Genomic DNA, 19,603 nt, shown 5'->3' on the forward strand with positions numbered 1-19,603 from the left:
TCCTCTGTTCGCTACTGTTTATAGAACAAAGCCTTCAGTCTGTAGCTTGGTAGGGAAGGCCCTCTTGCTCTATGTCCTGCCACCTTCCTCTCCTGCTGTACTGACCCTCCCCATCTCTCCAGCTCCTCTCGCTCCAACTGGGCAAAATTTCTCTGGTTCCACAAACTTGCCTGCATAATTCATTCATACCTCTGGGCTTTTGCCCTTGCCATTCTCTCTTCCTGGATGAGTCTTCCGGGCTCTCCTGCAACCCTAGCCAAATGCAGGCACACACAGCACCTTCTGTTCTTTCAAGAGTTCCATTGTCTGCAAGTCTTTCCTGATACACTCACCTGCTACTTAACATACATTAGAAGATGACATACACAAATCTTAGGGTTAAAGGTCAATCTATTTTCACAAAGTGAGCACACACGGACCCATTTCAGCTACATTCTGTTCTTTTCTTTTCTTTTCTTTTTTTGGTAAGGAATATTGGCCCTGGGCTGACATCTGTGCCAACCTTCCTCTATTTTGATGTGGGATGCCACCACAGCATGGCTTGGTGAGTGGTGTATAGGTCCACACCCGGGACCCAAACCCACAAACCCTGGGCCAACAAAGCAGAGAGCATGCACTTAACCACTATGCCACCAGGCCGGCCCCATGGACCCACTTGGGTACACAGAATATTATCACTCCCGTCAAAGCCCCTCCTTTGTCCCCTTTCAATCACTAACCCCCTCACCAGGGATAGACTGAAATAGTTCCAACATTGCTTTGATACGAACTAATTTGTGAAAACTTATATATTTTATATAATTAAAAAACAATTATAAGAGAAAATAACATGCTTATTATAAAAAGTTTAAACAGAAGCACAAAAATGTACAAAATGAAAGAATTTCTCCCATCAGCCCTCTGACCACATACACACACAAACACCCCATTCCCAAGGTTAAACACTTCAAACAGTTTGATGCATGCGTCCATGAAGACTATATAACAAGCAGGAGAAAATTCCATTCAAAATGGATAGAACAACGAAGATAATCTTCTGGTTCTCATAATTTATTTAATCCTTTTCTGAGTGAATGAACATTTAGGTTGTTTCCAATGCCTGGCTGTTACAAACAACACCACATCCACCATTTCATTTGACCATCTTCAACAGAAAATGTAAAGAGCTTCTCAAAGCCCAGAGGAAGGGCAGGCTTCAGGATTTGTTTAATTCAGTCACTCAACTGTGTCACCAAAGACTCCGTTTCTCTCTCCTTGCTCTACCTTCCAAGACATCAGCTTCATCCCAAGTCTGGCTCACCTCGTGATTGTGACATTGCTGGCTACAGGGCCACATGCTTCATCAGAGAGAGGAGTAGGGAGGGAAAGGAAAGGAAGAGAGGGAAGAGAGAGAGAAACTCAACAACCATGGAGTGAACATCCTAGGCTTCACTCTGATTGGACCGAATTTGGCCATGTGCTTACTTATGAACCCATCACTGAGGCCTGGGGAATGCCAAGTATTGATTGGGTTGGTTTCCATTCTTGAATTAATCTCTGTGGCAGAAAGGATGAAATTTTCCTAGTTGGCTCCATGAATAGGGCCAACCTCTGGAGTTGGGCATGGGGTCAATTCCATCCAAACTGTGCAATAGGGTAATGGGGATGGATGCTGGGAAGGCCACCATATTATTCACTACAATGAATATCCTTTGAGACCATTTTTTTTTTGTCTAAATATACACTCATCTATACACGAATACATATATGTAATTTTTAACTACAATGTGATCACACAATTCTGCAACTTTATGTACATATAAATCTACCTCAGCTTTTGAAATTGTAAGGTATTCCATCATATGGGTACAAAATAATTAATCATTTCCCTAACTGGTGAATATTTAGATCGTTTTAAACATTTACAAAAATTCTACATTGACCATTTCATCCTGAACAATATCTCAAACAGATGATAAAAAGTAATTTTTGAAAGAGACATTTTAAAATGCTTTATTGTGGGGCCAGCCTGGTGGTGCAGCAGTTAAGTTCACACGTTCCACTTCAGTGGCCCGGGGTTCGCCAGTTCAGATCCCAGGTGCAGACCTACACACCACTTGCCAAGACATACTGTAGCAGGCGTCCCACATATAAAGTAGAGGAAGATGGGCACCGATGTTAGCTCAGGGCCATTCTTCCTCCGCAAAAAGAGGAGGATTGGCGGCAGATGTTAGCTCAGGGCTAATCTTCCTCAAAAAAAAAAAAAAAGAAAATTATTTCATTGTACCTAAAGTTCGTGAACACAAGAGGACGTGATGTTCTTTAAAAGTCAGCGAGGTACATCTCTACCAGTCTCTATCCAAAGAAAAGATTGCTTTTCTTTTATCATTTTATTTAATACAGATATGAGCTGTACTACATCTTTCAAGGGGATAGGAAATATTTCATTGTTGCTTTAGATTGAAAGGAAATAAAAGCAAGTTGCAGAAACAGAATGCAGATTGGGGGATGTGAAAATGTTATTTGGCCAAGAGAAACCTGAAATTGATGGGCTCGGAGGATTGAAATGAAGCCCAGCGTTCCCCCAGCCCTTCTCCTGCCTTCACACCAGAATTCATTCAATCACACCCAGACGCTTAGATAGAAAGTCACCTGCAAGCAATTTGGAGGCTTATTACAAAATATTTGATATAAAGAACCTTGCATGAAATAACATTTCCATTACATTCAACCATAAACACAATTCTTTCTTTTCTCTCCTTCATAATATTTTTCTAGTTTCTATCGTAACTTTTTTCCCTTTTATTCATCTCCCTGACGGAGAGTTGATTCAGTCTCTGAACAAGGTGTCCCGGGGCTCTGCTCCTTCCTGTCGGAGACTTTCTGAAGTCTAATCCAAAAACTCTCTTGCTATACTTCAGGCCTGTGTCTTCTCCCTGTCCTTCCTAGAAATGTTCTACATATGTGCTCTCCTTTCTTGTGGGTGTCGGAGCCTGTCTGTCTTACTCTCTCTTTCCAGCTCTGAGATGCCTGCTATGGACTGAATTGTGGCCCCCAAAATTCCTGTGTTGAAGCTGTAACCCCTGATACCTCGCAATGTGCCTATATTTGGAGATGGGGTCTTTAAAGAGGTAATTAAGTTAAAATGAGGTCTCTAGGGTGGGCCCCAGTTCAGTATGACTGGTGTCCTTATACAAACAGGAGACTAGGACACAGACACACATAGGGAAGACCCTGTGAGGACACAGGGAGATGGCAATCTACAAGCCAAAGAGAGGCCTCAGAAGAAACCAAGCCTGCTGACACCTGATCTTGGACTTCCCGCCTCCAGAACTGAGAGAAAATAAATTTCTGCTGTTTAAGCCCCGCAGTCTGTGGTACTTCGTCACGGCTGCCCTAGAGCAGTAATACAATGCCCAGACCCAAGCATGCGATGGTAACTCCTTTCTGAGCCAGATGGAGCCCCCTTGACCTCCCATCCCTGTCCGGGTGGTCCCTGGGTCCCTTCTCCCTGTGTCCTCCTGGACTTCTGTTGGATGATCCCTCCCACTCTGCTCCTCCCAGGTTCTGCTGGTTGCCTCCCTCAATATGCCTATAGAACAGAGGTTTTCCAGTCTTGGGAGCTAAGAAGCACTGCTTTGTGAATGCAGGTTCCCAGGCCAGAGATTTGAATCACTAGTTCGGCGATGGGGCTGGAGAACCTGCACTTTTAATAAACATTCTCAGGTAATTCTGAGAAACCCCATCGAAGATATTTCCCCTTTCCTGTCTCTCTAACCCAGTGGTCATCCACCTTGGCTGCACATTAGAGTCACCTAGAGAGCTTTTTAAAACCCACGCCCAACTCCCCCCCCCCATAATATTCTGAATTCATTAATCAAGAGTGGGGCCTGGACATCAGTATTTTAAAAAATTTGTCCATGGGGTTCCACGTGCGGCCAAAGGGAGAACCACGGGTCCAGCCCCACTGCCATTTTCCCAAAGTCAGGCCATCCTCATGCTCAGGGGAACTGAGCGAGAGCCTCCCAATGTCTCTCTGCTTCCACCTTTACTGCTCTCCCCATGCCACTCATTCTCCACAACGCAGTCAGAGGAACAGTTCTAAAACACGAGTTTAGTCATGTCTTTCCCCAACTAAAAGTCCATCCGTAGCTCCTCGTTACTTCAGGTTAATGTTTATAAGCTCCTTAGACTGACAGACAAAGCCCTCCATGTTCTGGCCCCTGAGGGTCTCCCACCTCCACCCTGGAGCTCCAGCTCCCGCCATACTCACATCCTGGGTTCCCCCAAATCACCAGGTTCACTCACACCTCTGCCTTCACCATTGCTTTTCCCTTGCCTGGAATGCCCTTCCACCCGCTTAATGCCTTCAGTTCTGTGGTGACATTGTCTGGGAACCCTTCTCTGACACCCTTCCCATGCCTAAGCAGGGAGATGAGCCCCCACTCCTTTTCCAGAAGGCTACCAGTGCACGCCTTTATCGAAGCACATATGACACTGTATTGTAATTGCTACATCTCTATCTCTCTCACTGGACTATGCTCATCTTTTCTCTCAGCCTCTGAGGGTCCCAACTCAGTGCGCATGTACACAGGAGGGCTTGGTGAACACTTGTTTAATAAATGAATGAATGAATGATTACCTTGCACTCTCCCAGCTGTGCCCCTTGCCCAGTGCCTGCTGTCTCGTTACCATCCACAAAACGGCTTGGCTCCCTCAGTTCTGATGTTCCTCCTTGGCGCTGTGTTCCACGTCTACTTCCACTCCAGGGTAACTATTTGCACCAGGGCTCATCCAGCCCAGAACTAGGAGTGAGAACAAGTAATAGAATCAGTGCTACTCTGGGCCAGGCACTTCCCCTTCTTTAATACCCACAGCAAGACAAAGTAATTATCATCATCTTCATTTTACGGCTGAGGAAACTGAGGCTCACAGAGCTTGAAAGTGATTTTCCCAGGGTCGCACAGAGCTGGGCGTGGCTGAGCCAGAACTGGAAGCCCAGAATCTGGCTCTACAAGCCCAACTCTTCCTGCTGGGCTGCACGCACATCCGTTGAAAGGAGATGCAGCTGGGTGGGAGGGAAGGAGGAAGGGCTGCCCAAGACTCAAGCTGACAAAGTGACTCAGTTCCCGTGAGTGGGGCCTGGGGCAGTCCCCCAACTCTATAGCCATCAGTGTTTCTGCCAATGGACATGGTGTACCCAAGTGACCTGTCCGTAATGCCACCCTCCATCAAACAGGTTTAGAATGTGCAGTCCCTACGGACAAGGGCTTTTGCCCATTTTGTTCACTGATGTAACCCAAGTGCCTGGAACAGTGCCTGATATAAGGCAGACGTTTAATTAGCACTTGTTGGTTTAATGAAAGAGAGTGAATTAACGACGATCATCCTGTTAAAAGTCCTGAGTATAGTCCTTTTCAGAACTGCTCAGGCCTTTAGAACCCAGTTCTCTAATGAACCCCTATTTAAGGGTTGAAAATTTTGTTCTTCTTTCTCCTCTGTGATGTATTTTTCCCCTTTTCGCATGTGGATACTGAAAATTATAATTACTTGTTGATGAAAAATGCACGTTAAGATCTCCTGATAAAAAGCCCCTCAATAGGTGAAAACATGTCCTGATGTTACTTCAATTCCAAAATAGTAATCCTGGGTGGCACTACCTCATGAGACCCTGAGGCTTTGGAGCTGTTTATAGACTTGAAAATTGGTTCAATTTCATCACCATGAGCTGTTGCTTATCACCTTCACTCTGACTTTCAAGTCCTCTGAGTCCGACCTTGAGCTCTCATCTCATGATACCAACACCTTGAAATAGGCTCAAACTGTTCCATATCCAAACAAATATAAGCAGGGGAGACCTCTTCTCTGACTTTTTAATTTAATGGAAATAGACAAGTGACTGGCTTCTGGTTCACCTCGGCAATAGCAGCGTGTCCTTGTTATAGTGCACTGGACCTTGACTTAATGTCTGGAAAAGACATAGAAGCTTTATCTAGCCCAAGAGAAAGCCAGGATAATAATCATAGAATGCAAATATGAGAAAGAGAATTAGATGGGGCCTCAGAGGTCACCAGAGTTTGGCAAGGCTCCACTTTACAGATGAGGAACTCAAGTCATGACAGTGTATACTAGTTTCCTGTTGCTGCCATAACAAGTGATCACACACTTGGTGACTTAAAACAATACAGATTTATTCTTGTATGGTTCTGGGGGTCAGAAGTCTTATGGGGCTAAAATCAAGGCATCAGCAGGGCTGGTTCCTTCTAGTGGCTCCAGGGGAGAATCCATTCCTTGCCTCTTCCAGCTTCTACAAGCCAACGGCACTCCTTGGCTTCTGTCTGCATCACTCCAATCTCTGCTTCCCTGGGCACATCAACTTCTCTCTGTCTCTGATCCTCCTGCCTCGCTCTTGCATGAATCTGTGTGATTACTTTGAGCCCACCTGAATACTCCCAGATAATCTGCCTATTTCAAGATCCTCAATTTAATCACATCAGCGAAGTCCCTTTTGCCAGATAAAGTAACATTCACAGGTTCTGGAGATTAGGACATGGACATCTCTGGAGGCCACTGTCCAGCCTACCACGTGGGGTAAAGAGATTTGCTTAAGTTGACACCATGAGGAAGGAGCCAGGCCTAGGACTGAGGTCTCTCAGCTGCTCCTGTTTATCTACCACCTGGGGGTCAGCTGAGGCCTCTCTGACATTCCAGATTAAGTGAAATTGAATCCAGCCCCATCTCAGGTTCTGTGAGAAGGTTAATGTGCTCTGCAAGATTGGGCTAACTCTCCATCATATCTTCTCAAGGTCACCTCTCCCCCACACCCACTGAGCTCCTGCCACCGCTGAACTCCAAATTTCACCTGCATCTCAACTCCTATATCAGTTCTCCAGGGTCTCCAAAAGGCACCTGTGATCATCACTTATACTTCCAGGAAGGGGATAAGACCCCCACAGCCCCTTTAGCCGGGAATATCTTTACATATGAAAATAGGAGGTTTTGGAAGGATGCTTTTTTTCCCACTCTTCTTCCACTTTTTGCTCCAAGAAATACTTCCTACACCCATTGCTCGCTGAAGTCTTCTAATGGGAACAGTATTTTTTATTACCCAAATACACATCTAGTTTCCGAATTCTCCTGGAGAAGAGCATGCAATATTTCAAATTCACATGAAGGTGTAGTTGACTGATAGCTGATCCTCTCCTGAGAAGACATTTTAATGCAGGAAAGGCTGTGGGCACATGAGATGCAGGTCAGGTGATGCAGAGACGAGCACAGAGAGGAAAGGTGGGTGCACTTCTCTGCTTCCCGCAGAGCCAGGCTGTGGCCGACTTCCACCTGCAGGAACGCTTTATCAGAACTCTCAGCCTCACCCCGAGCAGATTCCTAAATTTTCCCTGGAGGATTAAACATAGTAAGGAAAACCACAGTAGGACAGAAAGCCCCGTGAGGACACTCTGCCTTGATGGGGTTGAGCAAAGACCAGAAATATCTCTGGGACCTGCCTTTCATCAGCTGCCTTTCCTGACTTCAGCTCCAGATCTTGCCCTGCTAAAAAGACCTGGGTGAGAAAGCTCTGCCTGAGGGACTTCTGGCTGGATTAGATGCTCCAGCTCTGAGCTCCCTTCCAGCTCACCCACATCCTGGTCATTCAGTACCCATGCTCAAGGCCTGGTAACTATCTTCCTGGAAAAGCCGGGGTTGGAACAAAGAGAACTGGACTCAGAGTCAGGAGACCTGATTTCTGGTCCTAATTCTCACCTTCTGAAGACAGAGCTGCTGATAGGTCTTGGGAGGACAGAGCCCGTCACCTAACATTGTCTCACCTGGAAGTGACAACTAGCTATGCTCAGTGTTGAACAAAACTTTTTCGGGTGCAACAGACAGAAATCAGTGAAAGGCCTACCCTAGCTTGGTAAGCGGGAAGGACAGGATGTACCAGGTGTGACAGACCCAGGCCCGCATCAGTGTTGTCAACACCTCTGCTCTCTCTCTCTCCCCACCTCTTAGTGCTGTTGTTCCCTGAGTGTTGGCTTATTCTCCATTATCACAGCAGGTCATTTTCCATGTGGCAGGAAAGATGGCCACAGGCAGCCTCAGATTCAAATCCTTCCAGCATCTCAGAGGCAGGCAGCTGTCTTCCCCTTTGGTTTCTACAAAACCGTCCCAAAGAAGGGCTCTGATTGGCCTGGCTTGGTCATGTGCTCACTTCTGAACCAATCTCTGCAACCAGCAGGGGATGGTGCACTGGTCCAGGCTGGGTCATGTGCCCACACTGTGGCTGAAGTAGGGGGCAGGGTGCGCTATCAGAGGAAGGGACAGGAGGAAAATCATGCTGGGCAACCCAAATCCATGGCTACCTCAGCCCCCAGCTTATCTGTGTGTGTCTGGTAGCCATGGTCCACGGTGAATGAAGGGAGACAATGATGAGACAGAAGCCAGGGAAGGAAGGAAAATAAAGAGTGTGCCCAGAGGATATAGAGCCTGTGAAGGTGAAATTGCTCCTCTTCTCCTTGGGAAGCAGTAGTTTCAAAGAGGAAAGCTGGAGAAAAACATTCCCTCCATGGGCAGGGAGCCCCGAGTCATGTCACACCTCCAGCAGCAACATGGAATGCCTTTAGTGGGCACAGCACCTCCAGCTTCACATTCCCCCTCTGCAAAGTACAGACAGTAGTTCTGGACTCACAGGCCGTGTCTGGGGTTCTACAGAAGTAACAGCCAAGGTGGGGCTTCTTGGTGCCAGTGCTCTCAGGAGAAGAGGAATGAGGGAGGCAGGATGGAACAGAGGAAGAAGCCTAGAAAGATGTAGGTTCAGCTGAATTCTAACCTCAGCCTGATCCCACAGGGAGCTCTGTAACACTGATGGCACCGCAGAGTCATCCGACCTTCAGACAAGAGACCAGCGTTTTGCATCGCATGTCTGTCAATCATTGGCTGAGGGTCACCTTCGCTGGGAAAGCAGTCATTTCTAGGCAGCCCAGGGCTCAGAAAAAGGAAGCAGCTGAGAGCTGTGAGCAGCCAACACAGCTGCTGGGGGCAGGGTGCTAGGCAAATTAAATGGGATCTAGGTGGGCCCCAATAGCACCCCTATAGGGCTATGGGGAGATAAGTTAATTCAAGTGCCCATCACAATGCTAGGAGTTATCATTGTCATCATCAGTTTATCCCTGTTGTACAAAAGTAATAGTAAACACCATGTAATGCATGATTCTCTGCCAGACACTGTACTCAATAACATAGGCATGCGTAGGCGGTAGGAGTCTAGACAGACCTAGGTTCATATCCTGTGCCTGACCGGCCATGGACTAATTGTGTGATTTGCGGTGTACAATTTAACCCATTTGAGCTTCAGAGTTCTAATCCATAAAATGGGCTAATAACCAGAGCTATCTCCTGGGGCTGCCCTGAGGAGGACATGAGATCATCCCTCAGATGCTTTTGGTGAAGTGTTGGAACAAAAGAAGCTCTCAAGTGACTCTTAGTTCTTATTAGTTTCTGTGGCCAGACTGTCTCAAACAGCCAGCACTTAAGCTCACAGACACGAGGAAATCATGAGGCATCAATTGGTTTCACAAAAGACAGGAATAAGGATTTGCATTATGTAAAAGATGAAGCCAACTGTGCTTAAGGGAGCGAATCCATTTTCAAAAAGAGGATATGAAAGCTGAGGCTGAGCCCAGTCCAAGGACGTAGATGATTCATCAAGATGGCATCATGGGTGGGCGTCTTTGCAGCAGTTCCTCAGGTCCTCCCAGATCTCTGGTCGGAACAAAGGGGCCTCACCCTGGGCTTTCACAAAGATCTGTCAGCCTGAGGTCACTACCTTTAATGGTGGATCCGCTTTTCCTGCCTGTAACCAAAGAGGATGTATGTCCAGGTAGAGATTAGCTCAGGCTCCGACGTCAGATGAACCTGGGGTGTGCCCAGTTCTGCACTCTAACCGCTGTGTGGCCACGAACGTGTTACTTAGCCTCTGTAAGTTTCATTTCCTTCTCAGTTAATAGGGGAGTATAATATCTGCATTTAGGATTATTATGGAGATTAAGTTAAATGATATTTGTAAACACTTAAATCAGTATCTAGTTCTTAAATCAGTGCCCGCTCCCAAAGAGCAGCAGTTATTGTTATTATTGATGTTCCTTTGTTCAACCAATATTTGTTATCGCCTACTAGGTGTCAGCACTGTTTCTGGTAGTGGGAAGACATTGGCAAGAAAAAACGTGAGATTCCTGCTCTTAAACACTTATATTCAAGTGAAAAGAGATAGTTGATAAATAAACAAGAAAACCTCCAGGGCATGGTTAAGCGTTATGCAGGGAATTAAAACAGGGTGATGTCATAGAGAGTGATGAGAGAGATCCTTTAGTCTGGCCTCTTCTTTAGAAAGGCCTCTCTGAGGAGGTGAGGTTCAGGCTGGGAACTGAAAACAAGATGGCACCAATGATGGGATGACCTGGGGAAAGTACGTTTCAGGCAGAGGGGGCAGCTAATGAAAAGCCCCAGAAATAGAAATGAGCTGGGCATGGTGAAAGCAAGCTCAGTATGTTGGAGGGACGACAAAAGACTAAAGTGGCTGGAGTGCAGTGGGCAAGGGTGGTGGACAGGTGAGAGGCGAGGTTGGAACAGTAGACAGAGGAGACCAGTTAGGGTTTTGTAAACCAGGTGAGGAGTTTGGATCTTAATCTGAATGGGATAGAAAGTAACAGAAGGATTTTAAGCTAAAGAGAGAGAGAATCTGAAATAGCTCTTTAAAATCTTACCTGAGGGGCCGGTCCAGTGGCGCAGCGGTTAAGTTCACACGTTCCGCTTCTTGGCAGCCCAAGGTTCACCAGTTTGGATCCCAGGTGCGGACTTGGCACTGCTTGGCATGCCATGCTGTGGTAGGCATCCCACATGTAAAATGGAGGAAGATGGGCATGGATCTTGGCTCAGGGCTGGGCTTCTTCAGCAAAACGAGGAGGACTGGCAGTAGTTAGCTCAGGCCTAATCTTCCTCGAAAAAAAAAATTTTTTTTTTTTTAAATCGCTTGAATAATTTCAACCAATTTTTAAAGAAGTAATCATACCATCCTACATATCTTTCAGGAGATTGAGGATGCAGAAACACTTCCCAGTTCTTCATGTGAGCCTGGTATTATGGTAACAGCAAAGCCAGAGAGACGCCATAAGAAAACTAAAGATTAATATCCACATGAACATAGATGCAAAAATCCTTAACAAAATATTAGCAATCTGAATCCAGAAACATGTCTTTAGTGACTTTTCTTCTGATCTTCCATCTGCAGCCTTCCAGACCCCCCTTTTCCAGCTTCACCCATGGTCTAATTTTAGTATTAAGCCTATTAAATCTCTAATACTTGTTTTAAAAAATGAGTTTGCTAAAAAGCAACACCCATTCATGATAAAAGCTCTCAACAGAATAGGAAGAGAAAGCAACTTCCTCAATCTGAAAAAGGGTGTCTGTGAAAAACCTACAGCTAACTTCGTATTTAATATGAAACACTGATTTACCGCTGAGACCAGAAACAAGAATAAGGCAAGGTTGGTCCTCCCTCACCACTCCTATTCAATACCGGACTGGAGGCTCCAGTCACTGCAATACGGCAACAAAAAGAAATAAAACACATCGAGATCGGAAAGGATGAAGTAAAATTGTCTTTATTTATGGATGACATGATTCTGTGTGCAGAAAATCCTAAGGAATCTACCAAAACCCAAATAAACAAACAAACTCAAACTATTAGAATACAAGACAATCCAGTTTTTAAATGAGCAAAGGATTTGAATAGATAGTTCATCAAAAAAGGTATTCAAATGTCTAATAAGCACATGAAAAGATACTTAACATCATAAGTCATTAGAGAAATGCATTTTAAAACTGAAGTGAGATACCACTACACACGTACTAGAACTGTCAAAAAGACTGACAATCCCAAGTGTTGGCAAAGATGTGGAGAAACTAGGACACTCATACGTTGTTGGTGGGAACATAAAACAGTACAGTCACTTTGGAAAATATATTGGAAGTTTTATAAAAAGTTCCCATATAACCCAGCAATTATATTCCTAGATATTTACCCAAGAGAAATGAAAACATGTCTACACGAAGAGTTGTGTGCAAATTTTCATAGTAGCATTATTCCTAATAACCAAAGACTGGAAATAATCAAAATGTTCATCAACTAGTGAATGGATAGCAAAAATTTGGTAAATCCATACAACGGAATACTATTGAGCAAGGAAAAAGGAATGAACTATGGATACATGCTACAACATGGATAAATCTCAAAAACATTTTACCAAGTGAAAGAAGTTAGACATAAGCAACCATGTATACTATGATTCCATTTATGTGAAATTTCTAGAAAAGGCAAATCTATAGAGACAGAAAACAGATCAATGGTTGCCTCATGCTGGGAGTGGAAGCTGAGACTGACTGCAAACAGAGGTCAATTCTGTTTGTGGGGAGATGGAAATGTTCTAAAACTAGATTGTGGTGAAAGTTGCTCAACTCTATAAACTTACTAAAAATAATTGAGTTGTACACTAACAATGGGTGAAATTTATTGAGGGTAACATATTACCTCAATAAATCTATTTAGAAAAATTTGGGTAATTACGTGGAGAGTGGATTAGAATGAGAGAAAAGAGATCAGTTACAGGCTGTTGCATTGGGCCACGGTGAAAGCGATGGTAGCTGAAACAAACATGGTAGCAGCGAAGATGGTAAGAACTGGTAGGATTCTCGATACATTGTGCTAGTGGTGTTGACAAGATTGCTGATGGCTTAAACATGCAATAAGTAAAGAGAAGGATAGAGAGGAATTGTGGTGATGAGGATGGTTGTAGTTGTATTTTGCAGTTAAATTCTGAGGGATTCCTAGCACCCATTGCTGAGGGCTCTGGACCCACTCAGTGTGAGTGCAGAGATGGGGTGGTGTGTGTGTTGAGGGGGGGAATTTTTAAAAGTGCAGATTCCTAAGATCTGATCTACTGAATTAGAATTCTAAAGGTTGGTCCCCGTAATCTGCATTTTTACAAATTGCCTCAGGTGATTCAAAAGCACTGCAAAGTTTGTAAACTAATCTGTTGCAGGCATTATTTAAAAAGTGTTACAATGCTTAACTTTTGTTAATTGGTTCCGGTAAACTTGTCTAATGTCCCTCTTCAGGTTCTTGAGCCTAGCTGTCCTATTCCCGTTCATAATTCTTCAGCCCTGAGAACACCAAGATCAAAAGTCCAGCATTCTCCTGAACTCTGTTCTTTCTCACTTAAAGTCTGCTTGCCCAGTTTAGTAAGCACCGCTCCCGAGGGAGGGCTTGGTTTTGAAGGAGAAAGATTAACCAGGGCTGGCGTCTGTGGTTCCCCATCTAATACCCTCTCACTGGGGAATCTTTTGAAGTGATCTAACCACAACTTTTAGATGAACCACAGAAATTATTTATAAATCAGTGAAATCACAAGCATTCCCACCAACCCTCTAAACTGGTCTTTCTCTCTGGCTATGCCCCACTCTTCTTAGGACCATTGATAGAAGATTTGTGAAACCTGAGTTTAAATCCTCATATACCACCTAACAAGCCACTTGGCCTTATTCTAGTTCTGGGACTCAGTGAGCTCAACTGTAAAGGGAGAATGAAACAGTCAATGGTTCTTAACCGTGGCTGCACATTAAAATCACTAGGGGAGTGTTTAAAAATTGCTGATGCCCTGGCCACACCCCAGACAATTGCATCAGAATCTCTGGGTAGTGGGACTGAGGCATCAGTATTGTTGGAAAATTCCAAAGGTGATTCCAGTTGCAGCCAAAGCTCAGAACCATTGAGCTAAGTGATCATTAAGAATTCTCGAAGCTCTTTCTCTAATGTATATTTTCCTTGGCTCCCGCGACCCCACCCATGACCACCACTACAAGGCAAAGGTGAGTGAGGATACTGTATTACAGTCTGGCAGCTGGCCATTACCCAGAGGGTACGTCTACTCAGTCTGACGAGGACCACCTCTGGCCGGGCTGCTGAAGAACCAGTGAGTATTTGAAGGTGCCTTCTTGAGCAGGTAAGTGAAACCAACCTCCCTGGTTGCATTCAAGACCCTGCCTTTGGTGTCCCATAAATTAAGAAAAACTACCACTTCATGGGAAGCAGGGGTTCTATCTCTTATAGACATTGCCCAGTAGCCTCCAGGGTCTACAGAAAGGCAATCATGGGTTGTTTTTTCATCTTTTGTTTCTGCCAAATGGAGTGAGTCAAAGAAGACGGCATATTGGCTTCACAAAGCAGAGACTATTTTTAAACATTAATTTGACTTTTTGGATTGATCAGATGTCAACAGTAGGTAACAGAATCCTGGGAAATATATAGGAGGCTAAATTGTATGGAAATCTCTAGACATCTTATTTTTCTGTGGACTTAGAAATTGCCTACTATTCTATAAGGTATAAATCATTCCAAAATCTGTGCAAGAAAGAATGTGAAGACAAGAATGCTTGAAGCTTCAAATTGCCTTCTTTCCCTTTTAGCCACAGTAATTCTAACCCCCCATGGTGTTTCCCATCTCAGTGTATAGCACATCCAAAAATCCTGAAGTGTCCTGACTCTGCTCTTTCATACCCATATGCCTAAGCCATCAGCAAATCCTATTGGCAAGACCTTCATAACATATCCCTAGTCTAATCTTTTCTCACCACTCTTTTTCAAGCCACTATCATCTCTTCCCTCTGTCTAGCTCTAACACGCATTTGCTCTGTGACCCATAAAAGGACAGAGTTGGCCTAGCTAACCTCTGAGGTCCCTGCTAGTCCTAAGAGTCTAGATAGTCTAATTCACAGAAGTCAGTGGACTTTTACTGAGCGCTCACTATGTACCAGGTGCTCTGCTTTTGTTATTTCATTTTGTCCTTATACCAACCCAATAAGGCAGGCACTATGGTTCTCCCTTTGAAGAGATGAGGCAGCTGAGACACAGACACTGCTGGCTGTCTACCCAGGGCCACTCCCCCTTGCCTCCTTGTTAACTTAGTCTGACTTTACTAGGAGGGGCAATGAGCCCAGCTCCTAGGGATCAGTGAGTCACCATCAGTCAAAGCCAGTTTTGTAACCATACTCTGCTTTACCCATGATTGGTACAGATGTGGACATGAGAGATATAAGGAAAAGTCTGTTGGGGCATCCTGGGAAAATGTTTTCTCCCTGAGGAGAGAAAAAGGAGCTAAAGAGAAAGCCCTTTATGCCTTGTCCCTGTTACTTCATGTTCTGGATATCGTCAGGAGAGGAAGTGAAGTTGGCGGCTTTGTCAGTCTTATGGCAATCGTGAAGTGGGGAATGGGATGTTTCTAAGGATGGAGAAGGAAAGAGGAGAAAAGTTTGGTCCTTAATGGTCTCATTGAACCTGGTGCTGCCTACCTTTGGCTTTCTTAAGTAAACCATAAATGTCCTTATGAATTAAGCCAGGCCAGTCTAGAATCCTGTTCCATGGAACCCAATCCATCCTGACACAGAAGTAATTGTCTCAGGATATAGAGCTAGGAAGCAGCAGCACCAGGCTGCAAAGCCACATCTGTCTGTCTGTCTGTCTGCAAAAACAAAGTGGACAAGTTCTCGTCTCTGCCACACCCCTAGTTTAATTCCAGCTCTATACCTCTAGAACAAGATGGGCTTGAACAAGCATTCAAGGGCTACCCAGCCATAGCTGACAATGGACCCAGATCTGCACACAGCTGCTCTTCTTGACCTGGGCAGAACCTTCCTGAATGTGGGCCCTGTGGGAGCCAGGTTCCCCCTCGGCTCTGTGGAGACAATTTTCAGGGGCTACTATAATAAACAATGAGACTCATAGGAAGCCACCAACTTCTTCACTCATCTGCTTTCATGACATCCCCCTCATTTCTCTGTGCTTATGTCTGGAGCTTGGATAACTCCATTCAATCTGTCTTCTAGAGTTGGGGCTCAAAAGGTTGATCTTTACCCCAAACCAGCATGTTCTCATCAGGGGGTCTCAGAAATCAAGCCACTAAGTTTTGTACTGGACCCAGAGGGTTCAGGGGAGGTGATTGGAATTCCTCCCCTTTCCTAGCCTAACCCTGCACCCCTATAGGCTGCCTAGGGGCATTGAAGCAAACAGATCTGAGAGATGCCAAAAGGCTTGGCCACCTTCCAATGTCTCTCCCATTGACCCACTCCAGGGTGAGAAATTCCTACCTTGGGTCAGTCCTAGGAAATAAAGTAGAATTTCCAGATTGAACCTTTTTTGCAAAACAAATATATTACTTAATAGGGATAGCAGATCAGTTTCCTTGCTATACATGAGACTCTTACATGTTGCCTCCATTTATATGGAGATAAAACCTATCTCTGTCTGAAGTACATACTTTTTTTTTTTTGAGGAAGATTAGCCCTGAGCTAACATCTGCTGCCAAACCTCCTCTTTTTGCTGAGGAAGACTGGCTCTGAGCTAACATCTGTGCCCATCTTCCTGTACTTTCTATGTGGGACGCCTACCACAGCATGGCTTGCCAAGCGGTGCCATGCCCACACCCAGGATTCGAATCAGTGAACCCCAGGGCGCTGGAACGGAACATGTGCACTTAACTGCTGTGCCACCAGCTGGCCCCTGAAACTATGTACTCCTAAAATGTGGTTTCTTATTATCTGTTTCTCTTAATAGTCTGTAAGCTCTATGAGTGTAAGGGGCCTTACATTTTTTTACTTCCTATTATAGCCTGAGCATCTATCATGGTGCCTGGCATTCAATAAATTTATATGGAAAGAATAAATGAATTGCAGTACAACGGAGAGGGAAAGAATGTAAGAAAGTGGAAAAGAGTATGATAACTCTTTTGAGAAGATTGGCTGAGAGGAGAGAGAATGGTAGTTAAAGAAGGACACGAAGGTAAGGGAGATTGTTGTTAATATGACAGCCTGGGAGAAAAGGTTAGTAGAGAAGTAGTATTTTCAGATCAGTGCTGTCCATTGCCAACTCCAGGTGGCATCATTTGCATCATATACATGTTGTGCAACGCAGTGGCCCATTTGCATGTAAGAAAAGTGATCATTCATGCAGAAGATAGAGAGGGCAGGGATCTAGAGCATGGGTTAGACTTAACTGGGTACTCACCCTCTGAGATTGGGCAGATGAATATATTAGGGATAAAGCGAGAAGCAGGAAATTAGGGCAGTTTTTGCCCAACCACCTAATTTTTTGGTCGTATAGGAGATGAAGCTATCCAATTGTAAGAGAGCAGGGGCTGTGTGAAACGTTTGAGGAAAGTGATGAGGGTTTGGAAGGGAAGAGAGAATTGACTAAGTAAAAGGATGTAACTAAACCATAAGGTATGTTCTAAGGGCCACAGACCTGGTCTGGCACCAACAGAGGACTCTGGCCGACCCGGGATCATCAAAGAGAAGGAGAGGCGGCTGGGAAATGCAGTGTGAGAAATGGTAAAGGCTGTAGGAGTGTCTGCCATGAACAGCCTCTGATTCACAAAGGGTTACAAAACTCATTTTTAAGTAAGTTGTCTAGACTCAGAGAGCAGTGTCCTACGGGAACCATTGTTTACAGTGGTTCAATTCTCTAACCAGGAACCTGCCAAAGCTCATTTATTCTTCAAAGTCCCCGAAGTCATGAGCTAATGCTGGATTAATACTTCAGTGTCACCTCCCATTATTACTAATTATAACACTTTATGGGAAAATGTATTCCAAGGTATGGGTCAGTAGACCAGGAACACTTCTACCCACCACGATCCATCTCTGAGACTCTCCCCCAGCATCTCTGCCCAACATGTGGTGAGAGCCTTGGTCAGCCTCAGGGCAAGCCCCATTGGTGGAACCAAGACTCTATGCACCCAGGGCTTGTCAGCTGCGTTCACTGAACCAAGCGCTGGACCTGGATGCATTTGTAAAGGGACCGAGAGCTCCCCCAGGAGTTCTGAATTCCACACTACTGACAGGGCCAGCACGCAGGCTGGGAGAGGGCAGCGTTAGAGAAGGGCACATTCTCAGATAAGTCTCCCTTTGGTAGAGAGGTCATTACTATGTCCACTGAGAGGGCCTTTACACTTTGACCCAGCAGTTCTATTTCTAGGAATTTATCTGGTTGAAATACCTGCACAAAGGTACAAAGATAATGTCCAAAGCTGTTCACTGCAGCTTTATTTGTAATTAAGAAAAGCTGGAAACAACGTAAATATTCATCAAGGGGGAAATGAGTAGATTAATTATGGTACCCCTGTCTCACCACAGTGGGCCACCGTGTGACCTTTAAAAACATAAGGCAGCTCTACAGGTATTAATATGGTATATGATTGATCTAGTCATGATATATAATTGAAAAAACTGGGTTAGAAACAGTGTGTGTGATAGGAAATTAGATATAGCTAGATAACAAAATATACACATGTTAAAATGTATATGTGTATGCATGATTACAAATCTACTTATTGAAATATACTTTGTAGGATAAGCCCCTAATTATTAACAGTGGTTACCTCTAGGGGAAAGATTAGAGAAGGAGAAATGGGACTTTCATAGTATATACATTACAGAATTGTTAGAACTTTTCTTATAATGAGCATGTATCACTTCTATATTAAAACAGTATTTTGAGCTAATTTTTAGAGAATATGAGGCATTGTAAATATGTCAGTGCACCATAAATTAATCTATAAATAAAATGTTCTCCCAGAGAAAATACCACAGGGGCTTTTTTGGGAAAATAACAAGCTGATTCTAAAGTTCATATGGAAAAATAAACATACTAGAATAACCAGAAATTTTCTGAAAAGGAAGAGAAATGAGAGGAGACAAACCCTAGCGGGTGTTAAAACACACTGTCAAAACTACAATAATGAATAGAATTACCCAGGTAGTAGCCCAGGAATAGACAGGCAGATCAATTCACTAGAAGAGAGCCCAGAAATAGACACAAATGCTTGTGGAAATGGTTACTGGACGAAGATGGCACCTTAAACCAGTGGGGAACAGCAAATCTTTCAATAAATGGAACTGGGACAACTGGGTTGCCAGCCTGGGGGAAAAAAGAACTGAATCCCTCATTTGATTTTGACACCTAATAAATTCCAGGTGACTCTATATATAAACTATAAAACTATAAAAACTATAAAAATAGATAAAAACTATAAAAGTATTAGAATAAAGTATGAGAGAATATGAGAATATTTTATAATATAGGAATAGAGCGTGCATTTCTAAGTAATATACAAAGTCCAGAAGCCATATAAGAGGCCGTTGGTGTATTTGACTTGATAAAATTAAAAATTTTCTGCATGGCAAAAAGTATCATGAGCAAAGTAAAACAGACAAACTACAGACTGGAAAAATATCTGCATAACAAACCTCAGAAAGCCAACTTCTTTAATATGTATAGTGCTTCTAAATCAATTTTAAAAAGAGGTCAATGATCTAATAGAAAAATGAGCAAAACCATGAATAGGAAATGCACAGAAATATAAATAAATATAAATACAAAGGCTCATGGCCACAGAAAAGATGGTCAACCTCAGATGAAACAATACGGTATCATTTTTCATCTATAAGCTTGATAAAGTTTTTTTAAAGTTTAATAATAAAGTCTTAGTAAGGCCATATGCTGGCCTTGCTAGGGAAAAAA

General features: G+C 43.9%; 1 long non-coding RNA gene across 1 annotated transcript; it reads right to left on the reverse strand.

The window, feature by feature from the left end:
• Window positions 1-1,030: 1,030 nt before the first annotated feature.
• LOC123285285 (uncharacterized) lies at window positions 1,031-11,381 on the reverse strand. The gene is made up of 3 exons (XR_011502783.1): window positions 10,740-11,381; window positions 4,622-4,784; window positions 1,031-2,225 (listed from the first exon to the last, which is right to left on the reverse strand). It is a non-coding gene; the product is annotated as an uncharacterized lncRNA (long non-coding RNA).
• Between the last annotated feature and the right edge of the window lie 8,222 nt (window positions 11,382-19,603).

This window comes from Equus asinus, chromosome 4 (genome assembly GCF_041296235.1).
Source record: "Equus asinus isolate D_3611 breed Donkey chromosome 4, EquAss-T2T_v2, whole genome shotgun sequence".
Taxonomy (NCBI): Eukaryota; Metazoa; Chordata; class Mammalia; order Perissodactyla; family Equidae; genus Equus; species Equus asinus.